The following is a 22697-nucleotide window of genomic DNA, read 5'->3' as shown; positions in this document are numbered from 1 at the left end:
TCCAGCGCCCCTTGCGGCAGCGCCGGCGCCTCCCTCCCTCTGCGAGCGCCGGGCCGCGGGTTCGAGACCGCATCCGGCCACTCCCGAAGCCACTCCTGGGATCCTCAGGATGGGGGAGACGTGCGGCTCCTGGAGCGGAGGCTGCGGGGATGGAAAGGCTGAGGGAGCTGGGACTGTTCAGCCTCGAGAGGGGTCCTCAGCCCTGGGTGTCCCTGTGTGCAGGGAGGGCTCCGAGCAGGGCCCAGCAATGGCACCAGAGCCACGGGCAGGGACTGAGCCCAGGGAGTTCCACCTGGGAATTTCCTTCACTGGGGATATTCCAGAACCATCTGGACACAATCCTGTGCCCTGGGATGGCCCTGCTGGAGCAGGGAGGTGGCACCACTGAGGTCCCGTCCATTGTGGCGTTCCATGGGTTTGGGAGCAGGGAGAGGCTTGGAGGAGACATTGGGGAAGAGTCTGTGCACGGTGGCGAAGAGAAATGTGTACAATTCCAGCAGATCCTCACTATTTCCCCCTTCCCTCACTACCCATGGGGACCCTGGAGGGGAAGAGGCTCCAGAGCCACTACAGGACAGAACAGGACAGGCAGGGCCTGGTTACACACCAAGGCCAATTTTATCCATCCTGGAAATGTCCACAGAGACCTTGTGCAACTGCTGTGACACTTAGAAACCAAATAAAGCTGGTCAGCTTTCAAAATAAAATTTGCAGTGTTTGGTTGTTAGCTCTGAATAAAAGTTAAAAAACACGGTGATTGGGGTTTTTAAACAAGTGAACAGATGCATAGTAAACCATGATTTCTTATTAAAAGGCTAAAACTGTAACTCCCTGTAACTCAAATACAGAATCACAGAATGGCCTGAGTTGGAAAGGACTTTAAAGATCATCCAGTGCCTGCCTCTGCCATGGACAGTGACACCTTCCACTATCCCAGGGTGCTCCAAGCCCCATCCAACCTGCCCTAGGACACTTCCAGGGATAGGAACTTCTTTATGATCCCCATTTCACTTCTCCCACAAATTTAGGTGTCAGTAACCTAGTAATTTTTGTGTTAGAGGTTATTAGGTCGTTTCCCAACAGCCACAATAAATAAATAAAAGGACCTCACAAAAAATCCATGTGACAGAGTAACATGAGATCATCTGGCAAATCAGGTTATTAATTAGGCTGCCTCACATGAGCAGATGCAAAACCCAAAAGTCAGACTTGCTTTCAAAGAACAAGTAGCCTGGTGGTAAAACCACAAGCCTGGGATGTGGGAAACCCTGAACCCACACGGCCACAGCTGGGATCAGAAGAGTATCCGGAGAGCAGCTGCTGTTGGCAGAACCTTCTCCACGAAAACTTCAGGTCCTGATGACAGCTTGTGCTGTCCTATCTCCATAGGATCTCAGTGAAATCTGCAAACAATCCTTTTGCATGTCATGTGGAGGGAAAATGAATTGTTAGGATTCTGGAAAGAGCAGAATGCAAAGCTGCTTTTTTTTTTTTTTTTTTTTTTTTTTTGTGCACGGATTTTGTTTATAAATATCTATTATGAAGCTGCTTTTTGCTGTATTTGCATTCAATTTTAGAAGCATCTTCTCATGCTCATGTGTGGAGTGGTTTGAAAACAAGACCAAATAAATGAGCTGATGAAGAACGTTGAGTACCATCCCACTCACTGCATTGATATGAAAACTGGTGATAGTCAGCACAAGTGATGGAAAACCTCTTAGATTCTATGGAATTTTTTTCCTATGGGTTACCATCTTCATTTTAGTGATTGTCTCTTTGGTGTAATTTGCACAGAGAGTTCTGAACACGTGCAAAGATGATGCACACCCTCAGATCCCAGAACTCTTCAGTGTGCTGCAGCTAAATACTTGTGTTAAGTTAAAGCATATTTTCAATAGAATATCCCAGTCCCTGTGTTCTGGATCCTCCATGGACATGAAACATTGAGGGCAACACCACTCACTGCTCTTTACTCCAAGATGCCTCCCTTATGATATCAAGCACTAGGCCAAGTATAATCCCACATTTACAGCACTCAGATTTGCCTGTTCCTAAACATGACACAATACAGTCTGTAACATTTTAATTTAGAGAGTATAGAAGCATTCCTCACCTGTCAGGAGTTGTGGGCTGGAGGATCAGGACATGTGAAATTCAGCTCCAGCCTGGGGATGAATAGTAAGCTTTCCCTGTTAACAGAGAGCATCAGACAAGCTGGGACAAGAGTTCATTTTCCTGTGGCTTTTCCTGGCATTGGACTCTATGCAAAGCAGATGCAAAGCTAGTGTTAACACAGAAATGTAAGTGGGTTTTGTGCAACTTCAGGTTTGCCTGCTGTGAATTAGGAATATTACTAATGGGATTTTTTGTTTTTTTAATAGGCCAAGGGTGTAGTGATACTTACATTGCCAGGCATGCACCAGCAGGGATTCAGTCCTGGCCACCCAGTGCTGCTTCTCTGGGTTTAGCCAGAGGTCATTTGGGATCTGCCAGCCTTCAGGTTTTACCTTTGCCTCTTCTCCCTCCAGGAAAATTAAGACTTTTAAGGAAGTCCTGCCAACTTCCTTCTGCTGCTCTCTCGTTGAGATCACCTAGACAAGATTTTTCATTTTAAGTTCTATTTAGAACAGTAAAATGTGCTTGCAATTTTTCGTCTGCTGACACAGCAGGATACAATTATATTCCCCAAGATTTTTAACTCACTAACTCTACTCAAGACAGGATCTACAAGACATTTATATGACAATGTACAGTGAACTTAAATATATAAATATTTGCATCCACAGATAAATAGCTCTATGTGTGCAATTTATGAGTTTACATTAAAATAAAGGCTATATTCTCATGAGATGGTGACTTTTATGCCCTGTCAAATTTCCTGGAGTGGTATGGGGGGCTCCAGTAATTGTAAATGTATAGATTGAAGTCTAAAAAAGCTGAACTCACCCAAAATATGAATACAGCATGTAGGGGCTCACCCTGAACGTGTATTGCAAACCTCTTTCAATTTATCTGATAGACCCCAAGAAATCCACAAACACTAAACCAAAAATTACATTTCAAACCCCTCAGCTATGTAAATCACAAGTCTAGGTCCTGCTCCCTTAGCCAGTACCCACTTTAAGCACAAGAATAGCACAAGGTCCTGCAAACCTTCCTTCTTTTTTTAAGCATGTAGGCACTAAAGGAAACGTGGATAATGTATTTTTCTGCAAAAACATTAGATTTGGCTTGGAAATAACATGCTAAGATACGTGGTATTTGTGAATGGTTTGAATTTTGGTTTAATTCAGCTGTCTTTGAATTTTTTAATGTAGTTCTCTACTAAAAATGGGGTGGGGAGAAAGGAACAGTTCAACTGTGAACTATTCTTTACAAAACTGGATGCTTTTGCCATCCCACTAATGTCATCTGGCATTAATTAACATAGCATCTCCCTAATTATATTGTCAGCATACAGCCACCAAATTAAAATACAAAGAGAATCGTTAAAATTTCCCTATTTAACTTGGGCATTTCTTTTAAAGCACGATTTTTCAACTTTTGTGTATGTAGGAAATCATCCAAAGCACCAAAGTTAATGGGTTTCATCCCAATGGGGCCCAGAAATGTTTGGAAAAAATCAGTGGAGTGTCCAAATTGCCTCTCTAAACCAAGTGATTCGATGCCTCTTTTCTGCTGTCGGCAGCTCAGCACCCAAAACTGAGGGTGCAGGGCTGGTGGCTCCCTCAGGGCAGTGAGGACCATCCTGTGGGGAGGAAAAGAGGGCATTAGGCACAGTGGAAGTCCACCATCCCTCTGCTCCCTAAAAGGAACACAAGGAAGAAGGACTTCAGTAGATCTCTGCTCCCTGAGCATGGAAGAGCAGAGGGGGTGCAGCATAACCTGCCTCCATCCCAGCTTTCTGTGTCCCTTTCTGCCACTTGTTTGTGCCTGGCCTTGCACATGAGCACTGTTCTGCCCTTCAGCATCGCTGGCCTCTGCAGGCATCCCTTGGAGTTATTAAAATCTTTGGGATCGAGCTGATTTCTACCTCACTAAGAGCTTCACCTCTCTGGAGTTTGGAAAAACTATACATTGCCCTAAGATGATCAGAAACACATGGAAAAATATTAAAATGGTTCATAAAGAGGAAAAAAAAAAAAAAGAAATATTTTCTTTCCAAGACTTTTACCACTGAATTTTTTACTTCAGGGGGAAAAAAGAAGATCCTTGTCAGCACTTTGGAATCGATGTTCCCTTTTCCACCTCAACAGCCCTTTGCCTATTCTGCCCAGACCTGTTAAGCTGAGTATGTTGCTACAGCTCAGGACAAGGCATGGAGAGCTAATATTTTTCAAAGAAATAAAAAAACGTTCCAGCAGCAGTAGCAGCTCACGTTTTTCTTGGACAGGATGTATTTCCCCAGTGCCCCTGGGAAACTCGAAGCAGAATCCCAGGGTAGCCCTTCTCACTGACTGCTGTGCTTGGGCAGTATGAACCACACTAGGAAAATTATTCTTTGGAGATACAGGACAATTTGAAGGCTTAGGGAAGGCTGGAAGCTTCTTACCTCAGTGATCCACAGATCTGTCAAAGCTTGGAGACTGAAAAGCCAAGGCATGCATGCTTGCAGTTCAGGGAACTGCCTGGTGCCTTTGGAGCAAGTAGTTTAAATTGAAATCATCAGCTCCACACGGAAAATTCCAGGTGGCAAATCCATGTTTCTCCACAATCTGGATGCAGTTATTTGCCATCAGAAGGATGTGTTAGTTCCTGCTGGGAGCCCTGAATGCAGAAGGCAAGAAGCACGCTGGGCTCATCTAATGTGGCCTTTCCCATGGAAAATGGGGTGCTGCCCCTTCCATGAAGATGTCCGTGTGTCTTACTGTGACCTGTCAGTGATGCTCATTCACTGCTGTCCCAAAAGCTAAAGTATGGCCCATGGAGTGGCATTTCTGTGGCTAAATATGTGCAGGCAAGGCACATGTGCAAGGCCATTAAATGTAAAATGGGATTTTACACAGGGACACACATTGCCAGGCATGAGGAGCTTAAAACACATCTTGTCTCTGAGCAGATCATTCTGTGAACTGAAACTAAGCTTGAATATACAAATTTTGTACAAATTCCTCTTGGTCACATAACACATTCTGGTGGGTGGTAAATGGTCAGGGACAACCCCTGCAGCCAGACCTTTCACCAGCATAAAGGAGTGAAGGGTGAGCAGAATGATATGAAAGAACCCTCTTGCAAGGTTTGGGCTTCACAATGTTATGTTTGGAACTAAGTTTTGGAACTCAAATGTGTGGCCAGAAGCAGAGAGGACCCTTCTATCCCTGCAGTGGGAGACAGAGATGTGTAACGAGGACACAACCTCTGGTGAGCTGAATTGGTCATTCCTGTTGCTGCCCAGGCACAAGGAGGCATTGGACAGTGGTAGCTTCTGGGTATGGCCAGTGCCAACCAGATTAACCATCTGTATTCCAAATAACCAAGCTCTTCTCAGCACAGCAGCTTCCACATGCTGCCAGAGCTGTGGGGAAAAAAAAAAAAAAAAAAAAAAAAAAAAAAAAAAAAAAAAAAGAAGGCCCACACTACTGCCTCTTCCCATCCTGGTTTGCTGTCCTCACTCTACACCTGGGGCCAACCTCAATAAATTATACGTATTAATATGTATTTTATATCAACCTACATTTTTTTTCGTTTTGTTCTCAGTTTATGCCTTTGGTTGTTACTACGATAATAACCAAACAAACACAGGAAGAAACAATGTCTGTCTGCAGCAGCAGTTTGGTTACCTGCTTCCTCACACACTCAGACACAGGGCTAGAATTTCATGTCAAGAAAAGCTCACCGTACTCGAGGTTGCAGGTCCTGCTTTGCTGTGCAGTAATTCAGTTTTCATGCGGCTTCATTTCAGGAGGCTGCACTGTCCATTCAGCAGCTTACACATGCAGAATTTTCTGGGAGTGGCTGCCTTTACTCCAGACTTGAATTAGAATAAATTACAGCCAAGTGTGTCTAATGGGGGTTAATAAGTCCACAACAGTGTGCAGCCCTAGGAAATACATCTGGAAGCACTGCAAGAATCATCCTAGAATGTTGAAATCAGAATGGTTTGGTTGGAAGGGGCTTTAAGGCTCATCCAGTCCCACCCCTGCCATGGGCAGGACACCTTCCACTGACCAGGTTGCTCAGAGCCCCATCCAGCCTGGCCTGGAACACTGCCAGGGATGGGGCATGTGAACACACCAGGAAGTATTGCTGAGATCTAACATCTTTAGATGGTTCTAAAAATAAAAGAATCTTCTGTTTAATACCAACGTTGGCATTTTTAGGATTGCTTGCTCCTGCAGAGGCAGCTAAATAGATCCTGACATAGAGTACCAGGGAAGGAAATGTACATGTTTATTTTGGAGTGTTTGGATCATTGGATAGAAAACCTATAGGAAAATGGAAAACATGCAGCAGTAATTTATTTCTTAAGGGAAGGGGGAGAAAAGTCAAGGAAATTCCCTCACAGCCTGCTTGGAGCCAGGTTTTCAGCTGGTGTAAATCTGAGGCTAGGTTAAAATTATTGGAAGCAGCTCACATCCTGTACCAATAGAAGGCAATAGGGCAGTTCCCTGAGGAGCTGGCACTACCAGAATTAGGGTCTGCCCAGGCTTCTGTGCTAGGATCAGCTCCAGCCCTTGTTATATGTCAATAAACGTGTCCTGTGTTACGTGCCAGCATCTGCCTCCTCCCACCAATCTGTCAAGGCCCTCCCTGGCCACATTAAAACACCGTGTGAGCTTTGCAGCAATGCTTCTCATCCTCTTGTCCTTAGGTCTCAGCAGCTCTGCAGACTGAGAGCATGTTCTTTGTGACCTCCTCAATACGTTTGCGTTATCAGCTATTACATCTTTTATCACACATCATTGAATTTGATGCATCAGGGCTTCCACACAGCTTGCCCCTGCTCTCTAGGAATTCCACAAATAAATCACTGCCATGCACTGCAAACTGTCAAAGAGTTGCTGACATGGTCTGCAGGAGAAAACTGGATAACCTTTGGCACCAGAACGCTATTTTTAAGTGCTTTAATAAAGAGCTCCATTGTATTTGAAAATGTAAAGCTATGGTGAGAGGAGTTAATGGTTTGCACATGATGCATCACACCCATGATAAAATTCTTCATCGAAAAGTTAAAAATCCCAAGCACTAACCACACACACAAAATCGTTAAGGATACTCTGTGGCTTGAAGCTCTTGCCTCTGTCTGAGCTTTCTGAGCAGCCTTTGTGAAACTGAGCCCAGATTTATAAAAGCCAAGCTTAATGATCCAGATGCTTTTCCACACCACGGGGTCAGAGCCCTGGGCAATGGTTCCCCCCATTCACAGTCAGGGGTGGGGGAGAGAAAGGGGTGCTGGATGTGTCCAAACAGCTGCCTCTTGGTTTTGTGAGTGGCCCAAAGAAAAAGGACACCAAAGCATCTGTTCCTTGGGACAAGGCTGTGGTGTTTCTGCAAAGGGGAATTGACTGTGTGCTGTTTATAACCACGCTTGTGGTGATCAGCAAGTGTCTGTGTGTTCTTAAAATAGACACATTACCCTAAGGAAACACCCAAGTCAGCACCTCTGTATCCTGCTGTGAGAGAGGAAACCTGACCTACAAGGCACCAAAATTTGCTGTCTCTTGGCTAAGGGGCCGAAATATTCTAGCTAAGGCCTGACTGCTGCTTGCTTTTCTTGGAGAGTTTGCTTCCTTCAGCACTCACAGAAGTCAGTTTTACTCTGGGGTGACTCCAGTTAGAGTTGCTCAATAATTACACAATTGGCAGTGAGAAAAGAACCAAGCCTCAAGGAACTACTTCCTAAGTAAAGCAAGGATATGATCGAGTAATTGATCAGTTTATAGATTCCTCATTTATTCTTACTAATTGCTGTTTAATATGGAAATATTTCCCAAAATGTTGTCCCAGGAAATTGCTGCTCTTTTATCTGATGCTGAAGTCTGACTCTATGAATAATTCAAAACTAGACAAGACAAGTCACCAGAGAGTGTGTTAAGCAAAGTGAGGATAGAGTTGCAGCTGATCAGAAGAACAGAGAAGATGTTCCTTCCTTCTTCCTCAGTGCCTGCAGAGGAAGGTTCTGTACCACAGTTGGCTAAACTGATGTGCTCCAAGGAGAGAAGACTGAAAGCAGATCTCAAAAATGCATGTAAATATCTCAGAGGGTGTCAGAGGACGGTGCCAGGCTCTTTTCAGTGGTGCCCAGGGACAGGATGAGGAGCAATGGGCAAACTAAACACAAGAAGTTCCACCCCAAAAGGAGGAAGAGTTACTGCACACTGAGGGTGGCAGAGCCCTGGAACAGCTGCCCAGGCAGAGCCTGGAGTCTCCCTCTCTGGAGACATTCCAACCCCACCTGGACACGCTCCTGTGTCACCTGCTCCACGTGCTTGGGCAGGAGGTTGGACTGGGTGGTCTCCAGAGGTCCCTCCCAACCTCAACTATTCTGTGATTCTGTGACAAGGAATGACACCTACACACTTTTGAGGAATTTCTCTGAAATTCCCGTCAAGCAGCACCACTGGTAAAGCTTAGAAATCTGTCTGGGACCCAGGAAAGGAAGATGACAGAGGACTGCAAGATGTCATTGTACAAATGGTGTAGTTCACCAAAAATAAGCCCCTGAAGACTTACCCCTGTCCTCACCCTACAATTACAGGGAGGGAGTGACCATGGAACACAGTTTTTAGGACTCCATGGAATATATTTGAGCACCAAGCAGTTCTCAAAGCACCTTGTCAGACGTAATTAGTGAGGATGCTGGTGTTTATTTAGGGCTTGTGGTTGTGAAAAATAGAACAAAGCAATTTGGGGGCTGGGGTGGGGATGGGCAATAATCAAGGCAGTAAAATAATTTCTCTGCTTTTTATGCTTTTTCTCTCAGACATTCTATCCCAAAATCAAGTCAGACCTCACCTTATCCAGTTAGCTCACTTAACTCTTTTTTGACAGCACATGCTGTGCAAGACTTTTTTCCTACGTTCCCTTTTGCCTTCCATCCTTCCATTTGATTCTTGCTGCATCATCTTAAAGCTGGAAGATCTTACCATTTCAAACTGGTTTTGAGAGCCTGTTGTCAGACTGACAGAAGGCAGCAGGGAATGAGCTTACCTTGCTATTTTCCTCAATAGTTCTCTTTGAGATGAAAATTCCTCCTTGGCACATACAGTCCTAAATAAAAGAGCATTTCTGACTTGCTTGCCTTTTGATTTTCTTCTTTAGTCTGCACGTGTCTCACAAGCATTTCTATAGCCTGTGCTCTTATGGGCCAGTTTCATCTTACCTCACTTTTCCATTTTTATCAAAGCTTTCCCTTTAACAGAGAGATGCTCTGTAGAAAAAGTTCAAATCAAAGTTTCCCTGAGCTTTGTGAGAGGAATCACCCTGAAATTTCATTTTTTCATGACATCCAAGTCAATGGTCTAATTTTTTAATTTTTTTTTTAATTTAAAGGAAAATTTGGTTGGGGTTAAAATTAACACTACTTTTTGAAAACAAACTTGTATTAGCAACTGAACTTTGCAGCTTGTGCTCAACCATTCCTTTTAAGTGTTCATTAATAAAATACTTAGTGAAGGCAGAGAAATAATTAGTATCATCTGACATCACAGGCAGAAATGGAAGTTGTGTGTGGCTAAACAGCACAATTAGAGAGCATTACAGAAATCTAACTCAACTGCCTCTCTTTAAGCCTGCTCTGCAGTTCCTTTGTTTCAAGGTAAAACAAGATAAAGGCTGGCTAGGTGAGTAATAAACTTATATCACAGACATTAATATACAGTAATCAGATAGTAAAGTCTTATTCACAAGACCTACTGTGCAAGACTCTGTACAAAGACAGAGTTCCTGCCTGGCAGCTCCATAAAGACAAAAGAGAGACTGAATTAATTTAACAGAAGATTAACACAAAGCAGAGTAAAGTCAATGCTGGTCTCTCCATGGGCTCTCCTTAACTGCAGATGCCATGCCCATGTGTGCACAGCTGTCTCCTGCCTGTGTTTCTAGACTTGAGATGCAAGTCTGGCACTTCACACGTGCAGCAGTGCATGAGGTCATAGGGAATGGGTTGTGTTGGGAGGGACCTTAGAGATCATCCATTCCTCACCCCCCTGCCATGGGCAGGGACACCTTTCGCTAGCCCAGGGCTCCCAAACCCCATCCAGCCTGGCCTTGGACACTCCAGGGATCCAGGGGCAGCCACAGCTGCTCTGGGCACCCTGTGCCAGGACCTCAGCACCCTCACAGGGAACCATTTATTCTTCATATCCAATCTAACCCTCCTCTCTATCAGTGTGAAGCCATTGCCCCTTATTCTGTCACTCCAGGTCCTTGTCAAGAGTCTCTCTCCATCTCCCCTGTGGGTTCAGGCTCTGGAAGGCCACAAAAAGGTCACCCCAAAGCCTTCTCCTCTCCAGGCTGCACAATCCCAATTCCCTCAGCCTTTCGTCCCAGTAGAGCTGCCCCATCCCTCTGATCCCTTGGTGTCCCTGCTCTGGCTCCAACAGTTCCCTGTCCTTCTGCCAGGGCTGCTCCCTCTGCTCATCCCCACCTGGATTGATCCCAGGATCACTTGTTCTTGTTGAATCTCAAGGAATGTCCATGGGCCACTGCTCGAGCTTATCCAGGTCCCTCTGGATGCCATCCCATCCTTCAGGTGTGGTGACAAACCACTCAGCTTGGTACCATCTGCAGTTTGCTGAGTGTGCACTTCATCCCTGACTGTAGTGAAAAAAGAACCCACATTTCTGCTGGCAATGAAATCAATGCCTGCTGTGTTCAACTGCTGCCACTCTCCTGGAATGGCTTGGTGTCCTAACAGTTGTAGTGTGAGAGAAATGGAGTGAGGAAGGATCTATCTTGAGCAGAAAAAGAGGATTACATTTTAGAAAAAAAGGTATTTTTATGGAAAATAACAACATGTATTTTCGTCTATGAGGAGGAGAAGGAATTTCACTATTTGAATTTTTGGGGTTTAGTGCAAGCTGAGGTACTCAAATCCTACACCAAAGGCACGAGCTACAAACCTAGCAAAGTACGGTTTTAGCAATGTGGGGGCAGGGTAAGAATGCATCCTTTCTCTTGCAGTACTTCAAGAACTAGTTCTCACAAATTTTTGAAATATTTTGTGTGGCATTTAGTGAAGCCACATCAAGACTCCCTCCTCAGCCCTTAAGAGATGCTATTGTCTTTTTCAAACTCGCTTTTTCAAAGCATACTCCTTCTCTGCTAAACTCATGATAAAAACCAGTGTGAAAGGCACAGAGAATTTCCAATAGATGAAACATTCCATTTGTCTGGCAAACAAGTAGCTCAGGACCTCGAGGAAAGACACCAGTGTCACAAAGGCTCATGAGCAGGGGACAAGTTTTAAATGCTGTTGAAGGAAAGTGGGTGCTCTTCCTCAAAAAGATTGACTGAACCCAGAGTGAAGTGCTCCTGTCCAAGAGAACTTCCAGAACCAGGGTTTTTTTCTTGGATTTGGCTTTTATTTGTGAATGCTTATTCCCTAACTGCCCTTTGGTCCCTTATGGAGGAGGCTGGCTCCTACAGAAAGATCACTGTACCTTTTACCCAAATCCTACTTCCCAGCCTGCTCCTAGCTCTCCTTAGCCTAGCAGGAGTCATCTCAGCCTCAAAACCCTACCCAAACATCAGCAAATAAATGCACTCTGCCTACCCAGCTCTCCTACTTTGTTTCTGTAGGAAAAATTCATGCTGCAGATTCTGAATTGCTGTGTTTTGTAAAGTTTTTACAATGTAAATGTAATACCAAATTTTTACCAAAATATGCCCTACTTCTCACACAGCCACAAAAGTGAGGGGGGAAGGTTGCTCAGTGCATGGCACACACTGATGGCTCTGAAATGTCTTTGTGTGAAGGAATTTCTATAAATTATGTATAAACCTGTTTTTGTTCATTTAAAGGCATTTCTTCTGGTGGCTTATTGTCTCAGGCTAATGTAAGCAGTTATCATCGTGTATTTACAAATCGGGCTATGAATAAGTAACAATTAAACTGTTTATACTTTCATTTTCAAATTTAACATCCTACTGGCACTGAGAATGTATAACTTGAAGGTTGAACCCAGGAATTCTATAAAGGAAGGATGCACATGGCTAAGCCATGGAAACATCTTGCTTGCAGATATTTCCTTTTGCATCTAGTGGGAGGTGAGGGAAGATCCATGTTTCAGTTTATCTGAACCACCAAAGTTTAGAGAGAAGGAAAAGAGTGGGTGGGAGAAGAGGAAAAGGGAGGGGAAAGAAAAAAAAAAAATCAGCTGTTGTCTATCTGTATTCTAAACACAGAATCCTCTGATCTACTGATATGTCATTCATACCAGCAATTTGATGCCTTGAAAATATTTTGCACGGGACTGATGATGTTACAGAGAGTTTTCCTCCACCTCCTTTAACAAACAGGGCCATGGGATGATTTTCCTCTCTTAGCCTGAGTCATTTCCTCTTCCGTGGCCTCGAGCTCTTTCAGCTGCGACTGACAGCAGCCATCTCTCCATCAGGGGAGCCCTCCAAGTGTCCCTGCCCAGCTGCAGCTCGCAGGAATTCCTCATTGCTCTTTGGGGAAGCTGTTGTGACACTTGCCAGGGTGTCAGTGGAGTTATTGTGGTTGAACTGCCCACGTGGACACTCTTGTTCTGCCTTTTTTTTGTGGTTTGATTTGATCCAGTTCCGAACGAGCCTGTGCTAAAGCCACATGGACGTATCTACATGGGAAAGTAGCTTGAAATAACTTGTAAGAGCTTGTATTCTTTCAGTGTAGGAATATCATTCCCACCCTAATGACCCTCTGGAATTACCCACTGAAACCTTGGGTTTTACATAAAAAATTGTTTTACATAAAAAAATGTTTCTATTATCTCTTTTATGCTACCAGCTGCAAGCAACTCGACCCAGCTATATAAAATGAGAACTTCCCTGATTACCCTTTTTCACAAGCATTCTGAAGCGCCTTCAGTGACTAATATTTTATAGATTTTACTGGAATACCACAGATAAAACACTTTTTAAGAAAAGATCATGTAGATGTTGCTACAGAAATACTTAAAATATAAAAGGCTTTAAACTTCAGCCATTGAGATGAAGGGGGAAAAAAGGACCAAAACTTACAGGTTTTTTTGGCACTTCAGGCTAAGTCTGGAAGCAGTGGGGTGACAGGAGCAGGTAGCAGGCAAGGAGAGACAAGGTGTGAGGCAACAGCATTTCATCAGGCAGAGCTGGAGGAGCTGGAAGAGAGGCAGAGCATGGTTAGTGAGAGCCTGGAGCTTCTGAGGAAGGGGTTTGGGCTTGGGAAGGAGTGGAGTGTGCTTTGGAGGAAAGACAATCCCAGCAGAAGGGAGGGGGAAGTGGGGAGGGCTGAAAGGTTCTGGAGGGGTAGAGCAAGGACAAACCTTGTGGCAGGCAACCAAAACAGAAGTCCTGGTGGCTGGGAGGGGCAGGAGGGCTCTGAGATGAGCTGGGTGGGAGCTGGGGCGTCTGGGGCTCTGAGAGACTTGGATTCACCAAGGATTACAGTAATTTCACCATTATAAGCTGCACCATTTTGACTAAAATTTTGGTCCGAACCCGAAGTGCAGCTTATAATCATGTGCGGCTTATACATGGACAAAGAAGGAAAAGTTGCTGTTTTAGTTTGGAGGACAGGTGTCTGCTGAGAAAGGCAGGAGCTTCTCTTTGAAATGGAGAATGTAAACCCCCTCCCTCCAAATTATTAGAATTTTGAAATCAAGGGGCTTTCAGGCAAAGATATGGGAATTAGGAATAACAGTTCTTTACTAGGGAAATTAAAATAGAAATACAGTACTACAAAGAAACAAACCCCAAGCCCTGACAAAGTCAGAGTACAACCTGACACCCCATCAGGCAGGGTGTTGGCAGCAGTCCCATTAAATGGTGGCTGCATCCTCCTGCAGTGACAGATGTGGCTCAGTTGGAGCAGTGCTCCTGTACAAGGTGCAGTTTCCCTCTGGAGGTCCAGTGGTGATGTGGAGAAATCCGGTTTTCCTCTGGAGTCCAGTGGAGAAAGGGGCTCCCTTAGTGTCCCAAAACCTCTGTTTTTATCTTGGTAAGAAATGTTGGGCTCTTCCCCTGGCTGAAGCAACTTCCAATGGGATGCAGTAATTTTATCAGTCCCACAGTGGGACTCAATGGCCATGAGCAGAAAATGACTGGCTGGAGGAAGGCTGGGTTATGAAAAGATAAAGAACAATGCCCTGCCTGGTTTCAATGGATGGCCCATTAGCAGAATATCTGCCATGGAGATAAGGATCACTGCCCCCACCCTCAGCAGATGGTGATAGAACAGATACCTTTTATCACACTCTCTATTGTAATGTGTGGATTATAATCAGGTGCGGCTTATGTATGGACAAAGAATGAAAAGTTGCTGGCACCCAGAAGTGCGGCTTATTCTCAGTGTGGCTTATAATCGTGAAATTACTGTACTCCTTCCCAGGCATTCCCAGGGTCTAACAGGGGTGACCCTATCAATCACCTTCACCTTCCTCATCCTCACTGTGCTTTGAGCAGGGCAGGAGCTCAGCTCAAGGCTCTGTGCTTGCTGCTGGTGAAGCCTCTTTGAACTCGGAGGGTTTTGGCAGCAGAGCTGACAACCCTGGCTGCTGCAGCCCTGGGGAGCCTTGAGGGGTTCAGGGCTCCCCCAAAGCTGTGTGAGCCACAAACCTGCTTGTGGACAACTTTTGAATTCAGAATTGAACTGAGTTAGGCTGGGACACTCTGAGGAGAGCTTTACATGCTGGGAAACCACTGCAATCCAGGGGGATTGAGGCTGTGAGACCCCCAGGACATCCCCTCCAAGGAGAATGTCAAAAGATGCAGATGTTCCTGTCCACAGACCTAAAGAGTGAAGTCTCTGTCCCACAGGGGTGGAATCATATTTGCAGAAACTACAGGGACTCCTGAGCAACAAGTTAAATTCTGGTGGTGCGCTGTGACTGCTCAGGAGTCCCCTTACTCATCACTGTATTTGGCAACATCTTAAATTACTTCTCATCATTTCATTTAGAGCATGGAAAACCTTTAGAGAAAGAACTGAATGATAATGGTCCTTTGAGTTGGTTTTATGTTGAGAGCTTTATCTTTTAAGAACCTAAGTTATGACATATTTTTTTAAATCATTTGTCTGTATATCAGGTCTTTACAAGAGTTGGGAGGGAAAGGGAAGAACAACAGACATTCCATCCTGAAACATAAAGGAATCATGTGGATCTTGGCTTAGTTCAAGTTAATTTCTACTTATGTGATAAATCTATTTTTCATAGATTTGTAACTTGGCTATAAAAGCACATTTGAAACCTTCAATATTAGCAGTCAAAACTTTCAGGTCAGGAGAATATTTTTAGCAATATTTTATTAAAAAAAAAAAGAAAACCATAAAAGGTTGTTTTTAAGTCTAGAAAGTTAAAGGGAGAGTTTTAAAAAGCATGGGTTGGGTCACATTTTGACACCCATGTTTATTTTCCCTTAAAGAAAAGAAACAAAAATCCCATCCAACACGCTTCCAGCCTGACAGATAATAAAAGATATTTCAGACTGATCCTTTCAAAAACTGCCCACAGGCTTTTTTCATATCCAAGAGTAAATAGTCCATCTCAACTAATAACCCATAAAAAGCTGAAATCAAGGGTGTAGTGTGAATTTTAATGGCTGGGTTTAATGAGCGGATCTTCAGCTTGTGCATATCATTGTAACTCCAGGAATGGCAACAGCACTCGCTGAAGATGGGGATGGCAAATATACACAACATTCCCTCCCTCAAAACACGTGACTAATTCAGCAATTAAGGCAGTAATTAAGGTAATTAATACACTGGAAGGAATGAAGGCCCAAAGAGAGAAGACCAGTCAGCTCAGCATGCCACGTACCAAAAGCACCAGGACAATTTTGGCCGCAGGTTCTGGGGCAAACACCTCGCCACAGAATCTTTGGTTTCACAGTTTCCTTCAGCCTCACAATTACAGAGGGGCTGAGTCAATCCTGCCAGGATTTGAGTTAGTGGTTCCAGGGAGAGCAGGAGCTGAGCTGGGGGGCAGAGAAGGTGGAGCACACAGAGCAAACAGGAAGGTTCATTTCTGCCCTTTCACTCACACCCTCTCGGGTGGTTTTTTGCTGCACAGTGCCCCTTCTGTGATTTAGGCTCCCTTTAACATTCTGGGCCAAATGCAGCTCTGGCTGCCAGGGTTCACCTCTTTGTGCTGTCCCTGTAGGGCAGAGGGGTGTCCTAAAAGAGCAGCTGCTGTTTTGTTGACACGAAGAGAAATCCAGATTTGGTCTAAAGATGATTCATCAACCTGCTCCCAGCTCAGACCAGGAAACTCTTTACGACACTGTCTGGGCCAAACCTAAGGCACCCCTGCAATGGAACAACCTCTGTGAGACCATTCTAGAGAAGTTATGGCTTTAAATGCTCTGGAGCCAAATGGATCCCAGCCCTGCACAGTTTAGAGGGATCAGAGGGATCACTTTGACAGATTTTACTCTCACCACAGGTTCTGTATTCAGTTCAGCCCAACCAGGCATGAAGACCTCATTCTTCTAAGGTGACCAACATTTAAAAGCAATTCTCACCCCAAAGGAGGTATTTGAGTCTATCTTCAGATGTTTTACATCCAGCAGTGACTTTTGCAATCCCAATTACTACCTTAGCCTCTGTCCCTCCACCCCAGTTCCTTTCACCCTCATCTTGCTCTCCCTTCCCTGCCTCCTTCCCCCTGTGGCTGGGTCCCTCCCTCTGGGCTGCACACACCCTGCTAATGATTTCTGCACATCTTCCAAGCACACATCCTTCCTCCAGCGTGTCACCTCCCCTGCTGAACAACCGGCCTTTTCTTCCAGCTTCTGTCCACCAGCTCGGTCCCAGCACCTCGCCACAGCCCAAAATAGAATAGAGCAAGGAGGGGAGAGTGCCTGGGCAAAGTTTGGGCTATGCTGGGCTCAGTCTCACGCCCAACAAAAGCGTGGGGCAGCAGCTGGGATGTTTGCAGCCTGTTTGCAATTAGCTAGGTAGCTGTGGATGTGCGCTTTCACCTAAAGGTAGGGCTCTGCTAACATCATTTAGGGGGAGAATCTCACCACTCAGCTATTTCAGGCAGGCTTTGAGCTGCTGCTGGAGCTCTTTCAGCTCCAGCCTAGGTATTATATAGTCCCCCTCGCAGCAGAATTGGAGCACCTCCCAAGTATTTGGAAACAGAAGTCGCAGTAACAATCTCCCTTTCTGACTTGGCAGGGAGAGGGAGAAATACTTGGCGTAACTTATGCATTTGTTTGCATATTCGTGGGTGGGATCAAGTTATTTGTTGATGTGTATATGGGAAGAATTATATTCCTCTCAGTAAGTTGAAAATATTTTAGCATAAGGAAAGATGACTTCAGAGGCAGTTTTCCACACACGCACAGCGCAGCTCAATGAGCTGCCTTGTGTCCCCTTGTGTTCTGTTAGGTGTGGTCAAGGAAACGATCTGGACCTCATCCTTCTAGTTAATTAGCTAATGGGGTCCCCCCCAACACCAAGAACTTTCTGTCCCGTCCTTTCTGCTTCCAGGCAAAGCCACAGCACTGCTTTGGAATCACTTCTGTGCTCTGGAAAGCCTTTTGAAAGGGCTGAGCAGCCCACCCACGTGGCACAAACACCAATTGTTTGTTTGGAGAAGTCTCTAATAGAACATTCTTCACCCCACGCCCTCTGTCACCCAGACAGGGCTGAGTGCCCTGGGATGCAGTTCCTATCAGGAGCTCACACATCTGTACCAGGAGGGAGGACACACCTCACCATGAGGTCAGCACAACACAAATACAAATACAAACACAGCTTAAACCTTCATGGGTTACCAACTTAGCAGGGATCAAACCCAGAAGGTGACTGAGCCTGGAGAATCAATGGGAAACGATTAAATTGCTCACAGATCAATATTGGGAGGGGAGGGAAAGGGTGGAAGTGGAAGAATTCAATCCCGTGGCCTGCCTTAAATATAAACTCCAGGTAAATATGGTGGGCATAAATAAATAGGAAAGCTGGAATATCTTACCAGACTGAGATTTTTTTTACTCTCTGAACACAATGTAAAGATATAGGATGTACTCTAGGACTGAATGTGTTTACCAGGAAGTTTCTCAGCTGGAAAAGGATAAAGAGCAAGGGGCTTTTTCTGTCTGGATGTGTCCTTGAAGAGAGTAGATAACCTTAGATTTCTTTCCTTTCTGTCCCCTATTTACACAAAAATGAAAGGCATTGTTTCTTATTGTTCTCTTGATATTAACTAATTTCTCAAAGATACAGAGTTTAACATAAACTCCCATGATACTGGCATCATTTCACTTCTTGAAGCTTCAGCTTTTCTGGTGAAAAGTCTCTGGAATAATGCAAAACTCTGGCAAAAGGAGATCTGTAAGTAATGCCCATTGAGGCCTGAAAAAGCCAAACTTGCTCCTTGTCCCTGTGACTTAACTGGGGGGGTGTGGAGGCATCTCCCAGCCTTTGGAAAGGTGTGAGGTACCACCCCACAGGAGTGTTCCTTGGAACACTACAGACCCACAGTGCCCTACAGACAGGTGATGCAACAGCTGAGCAGCTCCTGGGGTGTTGGATGTTAATTTGCCTCTGTTGCAACCTGTCCCACTCAGCCTGTCTGGCTCCTTGTCCCTGTTGCCACAGCCCCACTCACCTCCCCAAAACCTGAACCTGGGGCTTCCTGGTGGGTGTCTGCTTTTCCCACACCTGACCTAAAATAGCTTAAGCCTCCCATGTTGCCTGCTTTGCCACCAGTCCCTTTTTGCCACACAACCAGACAGGTGAGCTGAAGGTGCTTTTGTCTGTCCCAAATGGTGGCTGATGGACCAGGGATGAACCTGACCTGGCAGCCTCAGTATGGTCACGGGCAACCAGCAGCACCCTGAGCTCACTGGGGCTTTTCCTCACACCATCAAGGCTCCCTAAGAGCTTTCTATAGTTTTCAGAGTATTTTTTATTGACCCACATGGTACATCATGGTTTGGCTACCTGGTCTTACAGGTAATCATTTTTCCAGAGGTCAACTAATCCTACTCTCTGCTCAAGGCAGGATCATGCTGCTCAGGACCATGCCCAGCTAGATTTTGAACATCTTCAAGGTCAGAGACTCCACAACCTCTTTGGGCAACTTGCTCCAGTGTTTGATCACCCTCACAGTAAAAAAGACTTTTTCTGCTTATGGTAGATTCTCCCATATTTGTCCTTGTCATGTCCCTGGGCAAAGCCTGTCTCCATTTTCTTTATATCCTCTTGTCAGTTCTCTATACACATGGATAAAATCCACCAAGCCTCATCAGCCCGGCCCTCTTAGCCTCTCCTTGTGGGACAGATACACCAATCCCTTAATCACCTTACTGGCCCTTTGCTGGATTTGCTCTGTATTTCCATGTCTCCCTAATGCTGGGAGACCCCAGGACTGGACCCAGTGCTCCAGATGTGTCTCAGCAGTGCTGAACAGAGAGGAGAGATCATCCCTTTGAACCTGCTGGTAAAGCTCTTCTAATGCATGCAGGGAGGCTCTTGCCTTCCTTGCCCTGGCAGAACGCTTCTTTTTCAGACTATTTTCTGCTAGGAAAGGTGTACACCCAAAAATGCACAGGAAAAATGAAACTACTATAATTTTAATTTCCTGTCACTGAAGCACTACAGCTGTCACTGGACTTATCAGGAATAGACTGTGATTCATGCTCACTGGCAAACACGCACGGATCCTACGCAATTCTACCGCAATCAGAAAATCCCTTCCATGGCTCTGGGCTGCTGGCACTGTTCTGACTATCATGATTAACAGCAGCCACCAGAAAACACTTGTATCAGGGCTCCTGAATTATGAGATGCCAACACAGCCCCATGTGGATCACTGGAGTTATTCTGCAGAAAGGTTTTGAGCTGCTGGGCACAGAGACAGCGTTCCAGTACCCTCATTTTAACACTTCCACTCATGCAGGTAGCGCTATCTCCATGGGAGACCTTACCTTGCAATTGCCTTTAGCATAAACCAGAGTGAGGCAACAGCAAGTAAAAGCAAAATAAGCTCAAAATACAAGCAATCTAAAATCCATAGCATCTTGTAAAGATTTATAAAGGCAGAGGTGACAAAGAAGACAGAAAAAAGCCATTTATCATGTGATGAAATCCTTAAATCTTCCTCTACTTCTCCTTCCCCCCTTAAGCTGATAAGCTGTAGATCCACTCTTAACCCACATGGTGAGACTGGATCCCTGTGCACACTCCTGCCTTCAGGCAGCATTTACAGCTGGCAGAACCACAGCAGCTCTGTAGTTTCACCTTTGTGTGGAATTTGTGTGGGAATTGCTCACATTTACATCTCACGCTTCTCCCAGCTTGGCGTTGCTTCCCGGTTTCAAACTTCACCTCCTGAAAATCTCTTTTTTTTGGGAAATGCCAATCCCTGTGCCAGGCCTGATGTGTCAGAGCTGTCTCTGAGGGAGTGTAAAACACCTTTTTTACCTGACAGGAACCAAGTGCAAATACTCAGTGAGCAGCATTCCCCTACACTTGTACTTATTTTTCATGGGAATATGCGCATGGCAACCACAATGAAGACAGATACCTGTCTGAGAGGCACCCAGGCTGAGATTTCACGTGACAGTGATGATTACTTCACACAATGACATACATGGGAAAGCTGGGCAACCAGTTCTTGCTTTGGGGAATGCTGTTTGCAGCTGCAAATTTGCCAGGACAAACCCAAACTAGGGTTACGTACCTCAATTTAACACTGGCACCTCCTTGTCAGTGAGAAGGGGGAGCCTTGTTTTTCTTCTCCTTCACATGTCTGCAGTGGCATGACTGGGGAAGATGAAGAGCAGCTTCCTCTCTTGAGGAATTTTTCCCCTAATAATAATAATAGAAATAATAATAATAGAAATAATAATAATAATAGTAATAATAATAATAATAATAATAATAATAATAATAATAATAATAATAATAATAGAAAAATAATATAAGTTACAATAATGTTGATGATAATAATAATAGTAACTTAAATAGTGCTTTTCATCCATGAGCTGCCTCAGCAGTGTTAAACAACTAGCTAACTTAATTTTCCCTCCTCCCTCCCCCCCAAGGTGCATAGAACAGGCAAAATGAGGTGCCAAAGGAAGTGTGAGAGGCCCTGGCATCCATCCCTGAGGCCGCTCCCTCTTTGAGGCGAGTGACACAAGACCTCCCCTACAATGCCCCACTCCTCCAGCTCAGTGTCCTGAGCACCTTTAAGCAGCAGCTTTTGTTCTTTATCACCCAAGGCAAACAGCTCCTGGGAAGGGACACACTCCTGTTTACCTTTGCTCTGTGTGCTCCCCAAAGCCAGGCAGGCAGGGAGCAGGTGCCAGGGTTGTGTATTTGAGTCACCCTGGGTATAAAAGCTGACTCATAATTGCAGTGAAGGTAGAGTCTGCTTTCAGAGCTTAGGGGAGAGATGTGAGAACTGATTGTCACGTTAAAGAGAGGCTGTCAGCCCTCTTGGTCTCTAAGGAAACAGGGTTTGACAGTGAAAATGGATAATGATATCATTTCTGAAACATTTTTTAGAGTTGATGACTCCTAGACTTCACACAAATCAATTAAGCTTCTCTATGCAGCCGCTACAGAAACACATCTAAAAAAGTACACATTTATGGAGGAAGTCTCTCAGTTGTCCTCAGGGGGAAAAAAAAAAATCATTTAAGTGAATGGAAGAGAGCAAGCACAAAGACCACCCATTTTAGCTTAGACTGAAGTCAGAGCTGATCCCAAGCTATGTCAGGCACAGGTGAGCCTTCAATATGTGAAAGTTAATTCATGTTCAGGCACAGTGTGTGCTCTGCTTGCTTTCATTACTGAGGATGGTCTCCCAAATTTAGAAAAGATTCTTCCTTCACTAATGAGTGAGGAGGGAAACGAAGTAGAATGAACTTCTTAGGAGGCAAATGCACGTGGCAAAATGAGAGACCTTTACTTTGTGCCTTTCCTACCTTTGGACTTTCAGCACTTCACTCCACCCCTTTCCCTTCTCTGCAGCTGGCAGCTGGGAGCAGCAGCTGGAGTCCAGCTGGAAAGGTCATCCCTGCATTAACCCCTGCTGGGCTGATTTCCTGCCCTTCAGACCAAGGGCATCCTGCACTGGAAGGATCTGACTGTATTTTAGTGAGGGACTGGGAATTTCTGACTCTGCTTTGATGGAGAAGCACTAAATGACCACCTGCAGGGCTGCACCCAGCCCTGGGCCAGCACAGCAAGGACAGGGAGCTGTTGGAGCCAGAGCAGGGACACCAAGGGATCAGAGGGATGGAGCAGCTCTGCTGGGAGGAAAGGCTGAGGGAATTGGGATTGTTCAGCCTGGAGAGGAGAAGGCTTTGGGGGGGAACTCATTGTGGCCTTCCAGTGCCTGGAGGGAGCCCTCAGGAAAGATGGAGAGACTCTTGACAAGGACCTGGAGTGACAGGACAAGGGGCAATGGCTTCACACTGACAGAGAGGAGGTTTAGGTTGGATATGAGGAACAAATTGTTCCCTGTAAGGGTGGTGAGGCCCTGGCACAGGGTGCCCAGAGCAGCTGTGGCTGCCCCATCCCTGGCAGTGTCCAAGGCCAGGCTGGATGGGGCTCTGAG

The sequence above is a fragment of the Catharus ustulatus genome, chromosome 4, assembly GCF_009819885.2.
Source record: "Catharus ustulatus isolate bCatUst1 chromosome 4, bCatUst1.pri.v2, whole genome shotgun sequence".
In the NCBI taxonomy this organism is placed as follows: Eukaryota; Metazoa; Chordata; class Aves; order Passeriformes; family Turdidae; genus Catharus; species Catharus ustulatus.
The sequence above is the reverse complement of the archived record's forward strand: the minus strand, read 5'-3'. Positions refer to the sequence as shown.